Below are 6,000 nucleotides of genomic sequence, written 5' to 3'. Positions count from 1 at the left end.
CATCCTTTGTGGCCTAAATTAGCCTAGAAACACCAGCAGACAAACTTCAGCTGCTCAGACTGACATTTTCTATGTTGCACATCTACCTTAGACCGATTTCTTTTTCCTTCAAGTTTCATTTAAAATAGTTCAGCCTACTTTTAGGGGACAAAAATACAGTGCTTGGCACTACGCTGGGAAGCTTTCGTGCTTTGAAGTGAAGGCTTGAAATGAGGATGGGAAATGTCTGGGTTTCGAGGATGTGCCCTTTGCAATCCCTATGAAAATCCAGGTGGAAAATAGAAAAGTGGCTGGGCAATAACATCCTCCGCTGGTCTGCTCAGCCCATTGAGCTACACCTGCCACATTTATTTACCTACTTTATTTATGCAGGCCTGCCTTCTAAACAGAAGCTGCTTGTTTTAGACAGAAGGGTAGTTTATGCAGTTTATGCCAATTTAAATGTCCAGGAAACGATGGCCTTAGAGTCGCCCTTCAAGGAAACAAAAATCACATTTTCAACAGTGTTTAACCAGGCATTAATTAGGTGTGGAACTCTGAGCTAGTCTATTAATAATGAAGTTGCTGACTACAAATTTAAAGAAGCAAAGATCAAATAAAGATGAAACAGACTGAATCTCGTTTTTTATTCTTACATCTTTATACAGTGGAGTATTTTATGTCATTTAGTTTTTTAGACTTCAAGGAAAAATGGCCTCCTACTGATTTGGGAAAGCTGCTGAACGGGACCAAAACTGTCCTCTGAGATACTACCAATTAAGGACATATTATAGAATTACGCCTTCAAATTGTTATTCTCACATGCAGTTATATGTGTGGAAGTGTTTTTCTAGAGGCAGACCCAGTTCTCCATAGCTTATAAGAAGGTGTATTCACTAACACAGGCACAAGAGGATCTTCTGTGTGCATGAGGATTCCTCATAGTGTTGGAGTCCCATTGCAAAGATGATTCCTTGTAATACTTCATAATTCAAGTGCACTTTCCATGCTGGCTTTCTGTTTCTCATGTCATGTTCATAACAAAATCATGGAATGATAAAGCATGTGCATAAGGGCACAGTTTATGGTTTGCTTCGTAAGAGCATGAACAAGTTGAAATTACTGAACTAACTTCCTCTCACCTTTTTCTTGCAGTGAAGATACTGTAAATGACTTTTTTGGTTTGTGGTTCATTTTCCTATCCAGGCGATAATTTCCATGCATACTTATTTTCCCTTTCCAGACCCTCTTATACACCAAAAAAAGAAGGTTAATGAAAAAAAAATATGATAACCACAATACATTATGTACCATGTATTCAAATGCATTGCATTAAAACTATATTAAAATAATTTTAGAAGTGAAAAATTTTTGTAACTCTTTCAAATTAAAAAAAATCACTTTCTGGTTCTTTTCAAATGATCCACAGATCTTATATTTGGCATGTCTTCAGTTATAAGATTTCAGCGTAAATTTAAACATGAGTGACTTACTGTTTACATTTGCATTGCAGATATGCTCTTATAGTGGAGTCTAATGCCTTGCTTTAATCTATTTTGTAACATAATGTAGCTGGTTCTAATAATTCTGGTGTGTTTGTTTTGCGGATAGTAAAATATTTTGGAATCATAGAGCAGAAGACACAAGAATTCTGTGCTTTCCCATGTTTACACTCTCCTACCGTACAAATCTGTCCATTCTGATTGCAACCAGACCCAATTAACCTGCTTGGAAACTGATAAAATGGCCCTGACGTGGCCTTAATGTAACAGAGACTCAGGCATATTTAATTTCACAAAGAAACTTTACATTTCTACTACCACAAACAAGACTAAACTCAGGTCCTGACTCTTTGCAAATACAATCACCACTTACTCTAAGACCTCTTCACACAACTTCTTTCTGAAATAGCATTACTGCAAAAGTGAATCAGATCCATTAGGTTAACGAGCCAGTAGTTGATCTATTTATACTGTTGGGGGGCGTCTATGATTGACTCCTTGGGGGTTTTCTATGGTTATTCCTTTACATGTGCAAACAGTTATTGAGAACATGAAATAAAATGGGTTATGCGGTCCTTCCAGAGGCATTTTTGTAGTTTCTTTGGGTTTGTCTAAATAACAAGGAAAATAAAATATGAAGGTTTCAAACAGCCTCTATTTTAAGACAATGTGATGATGTAGCCTGTACACGTTCAAGTATGATTTATTAATAGGATTTTTAAAAGTGTGTAATTGTTTGAAATATAATTAGATGCTTGAGTGTGTTTTGGAAGGTATGTGCTTGCCTCATGACGATTGAGATGACGTGAAACGGCAAATTCTTGCCCAAGATGTAGTATCATTGCCAGCAAAAGCACTGACTTGCATTCTGGATGACAATGCTCTATTAGTAGCATTCCAACTCTCAAAGCAGAGCATCCTACATAAAAGTGTCCCGAATTATTATTGCCTCCCCTTCTGGAGGGTTTGGTGGTGATAAGCTTTTCTCTGCTCAGAAATTACCTCATTGCTAAGACCATTAATATTGTTAAGATGCTGTTGTGCCCTGAGTCTCAGTAAAGAAGCAAGGGCTAAACATACACCTGCTGTTTTACTCTGAAATATCTCAGCTTTGCAAGGCTCAACTTTTATTACTACCTTTCCTTTCCATTAGTTCAACTCAGTACAGAGGTGCAGAGAGGTGACAATAACATTTGAATATATTTTATCCCTCCAGTTCACCTCCTTTTTAGCTTTTTTTCTTGAGAAAACGACCATTATTAGTGCAGGAATTACTGCACCACAGAAAACAAAAAAAATCCCCGAATTATCTGTATGTGGCAAGTTGTGTTTTGGGTTTTTTTTTGGAAAGGGAGCCCCAGGGATGGCCTCGGTGAGAAGATCAGAGGCTGAAATACAAGCAACTTTTCTGAGATACCCTTTAAACCCAAATTGCTTACCTTTAAAATTCCGCTACTCTCTTCCAGTTTCTGTCAGATGGATCACTTTTCTCAGTTTGGTTGCTGTTTGTTTTTTCTTTTCTAAACACCTAATTACACTGTCACGGGCTACAGATGTATCACTGACCCTTCTTGGCCCGAGCAAAAGCGCTTTGGGTTCTTGCTATTCACAGAAAACATTGCTGATAAAAGACCTGTATGTGGAGGAATGCTGCTGTTTATACAGAAGATACAAACTGCCCTTTGCCCTTAAACATCAAGCAAAAAATGAAGCTGTTTGCTTTCCCAATAAATACTGCCCAAAGAGACATTCCTGGCTCTCACTTTGGGGTGGGGGCAGCATTTGATGTGCAGCTGAGACCAGTTGACCAATCAGCCTCAGCTGCATCTGCGGTCAGACCCGGGGGAATCGTCTCACTCTTGGACTTTGATGTTTATCCTGAATCGGCTTCATGTGAGAAACGAGACCGCAAAACGCACTAGACCAGCCATCTAAATCCTGCTGGTGGTCTTAAAAAATAAACCAAAAGAAAAAGCAGCAAAAAAAACCCTACAACTGTTAGCAGACTGCTGTTTGGTACTTGGAAAGAGATGAAAGAACTACGCTTTACCTGAACACATGTATTCCAGTGGCGTTCCTCTCCAGACAGATGAGGAAAACATCTCTGTTTTCTCAGAGGAATCCTTCCCGAGCTTGGTAGGCTGCTTCATCACAGGGTAAATGGATTTTGACTCTGGAACAGCTCATTAGTTGCAAGTTGAACTAAAGGATGTAAGTAAAATTTTGTCAGCAACACTGATAAAAGCATCAAAAGAAAATCCATAAGTCATAAGCACAAACCAGAGCAAGACCACGTGTTTTATAGAGGGGCTAAAGGCCCATTAGAAAGTGTAGAGTAAGGGAAGGAGAAAAAGAGGGAAGTGGTGATGATGATGAACCTCTTACCTCAGCTGTATGAAAGAAGAGCTCATATGATGTGTTTGGTGATTAAAAGCTTTATTGCTGGAGGAAAATAGAGAAAAGAGCTCAAATTAGTGCAAGAGGAGAGTTGCAAGTTAGATTACTTTTTCAGAGTAAGATTTCTGAATAATCCTTGGATTAGTAAATGGAAGACAGGATTCTCCTGCCCATTTGCGTGCCCTGATACTGTGATATTATAATCTCCCCTTTTTCTATTCGTAGTTTCCCCCTTTTCTCTTAATACTAAAGAAATTATGGAAATCATCTTACATAAAACCAGCTACAATCCACCCAATAGGGGCATGAGAGTTGCCTCGGGCAGAAAACAAAACTTCCCGGGGTCTCTTACAGTCATGTACAAAGACATTAAGCGTGTCCATTATACGAGCAGAGAAAGCAGTGTGAGACATTCATATTTCTCTTTTAAATGACCTGTATCCTCTAGTAATGACTGCTGTGCTAAGATCCACGAGGCAGAAAGTGACAGGGGAAGAAAATAACCTGGTTCTGGATAGCGATTCTTTTTAAGCATGAACTAGAATATTCAATCCTATAAACACTGAAGCCTTTTTAGGCATGAACAGAAGCAGGCTTCTATGTGCTTGTGGAAAATGGAGATAAAAACGTACGACAGTTCAGAAGAGTGAAGCTGGAGCTGGTTGAAAATGTTTAGGGTTGCAATTTAGGATTTATTATTATTATTTTTACCTCTGGCTTTAAAATCAGTTAAATTACTGAGCCTCTACATCCATTATGAAGCACTAGATAAACAAAAATCACAGAACCAGTGGGTCAAAATACATCTCTCGAAAAATGGAGGGAAAGAGAGAATGGGTGGGGGTAAACAAGGTCATGTTTCTGCAGTTATACTCCATGATGCCAGAAGGCTATTTTCCCTCACTGCTCTGGGGATTTTTCTTATGCTTATCTATATAATAACGCCTGGTTCTGGATGGGAAAGACTCTGGAGAAAACGGAAAGTGTCCAAGTAAGAAAAAAAGCTGATTCTTATGTAAGTCTGAGGATGCTGGGGGTGGGGAAGCTGATCCAGGCCATTTATTCTTTTTGCAAGGCAAAGTTTGGGATATTTGGTAAACAGCCCTGACACTTGCAAACTTCTTGAGGATGGTATAGGAACTCTGAACCAAGGACGACAAAAATCTTGCCCGAAATGAGAAAAAACCCCAAGTTATGCAAATTTATCTATACCATATGACCAAAACCTCCCTTTTAAGTAATCGCATTCAAAACCAGCCAGGCATACTAGACAAACACAACTAGCTTGCCTCTCGCAGGACGAAGATTCATCACAGCTATAGCACTACTCTGAAGTCAAATGAGACAATACAGCTAGTTATTGACATCCTGTATGTAAAAAATTAAGAGAGACTTTTCAAACCATTAACAGATTATTGATAATTCTGCTCTCTTCCTGAAAGAACCACAGAAGATAATGCTGATTACTAATGAGACCGGCAAAAGGAAATACATAGGAGATGAGCTCCTACCCCTGCATTCTTGCCTAGGGCTACACTTCCATGCAATTTATTAGACTGCTTGCAAACTGTCGTGTTGGACTGCTGTTGTCCTCAGGACAAATATGATGGATAGGGCCCCAAACCTCTGTTACCAGATGTAAAGTTTAAATTCCATTTCCTCCTAACTCTCAAAAACAAAACGATCATTCTCCCAACACAGGCTGGTTAATTTCAATATCCAGCTGGAAAAAATACTCACAATTTTTCTGGTTTCCCCTATAACCGATACATAAAAGACCCCAGCTGGGGGAAAGGAGAAAACCAAGGAAATATCCTGGTAGTTAGTTACATCTAGAAAGTGATAGAATAATATCCAGCCAGCTTGAGAAGAGAGATCCCCGCAGGCTGCTTAATGACTCCTGTATGTTATATTTTTCTGTTTTACTGACTCTGAGCAATAAGCAACATTACAGGGATGCTGCTTAGACCAAATTTTCTTCCCCAACTTTCTTCTCCTTTACGTACTTCCCAAGCAAGAGATAGGCACGTTGTATTGAGCACGTTTAGAGATCTGCGATACAGATGGCAATTGTGAATAACTGTTTTAATACCTGGGATAATAGAATGGGTCAAGAATAGCA

The sequence above is a fragment of the Columba livia genome, chromosome 4 (assembly GCF_036013475.1).
Source record: "Columba livia isolate bColLiv1 breed racing homer chromosome 4, bColLiv1.pat.W.v2, whole genome shotgun sequence".
Taxonomy (NCBI): domain Eukaryota; kingdom Metazoa; phylum Chordata; class Aves; order Columbiformes; family Columbidae; genus Columba; species Columba livia.
Note: the sequence above shows the minus strand (reverse complement) of the source record.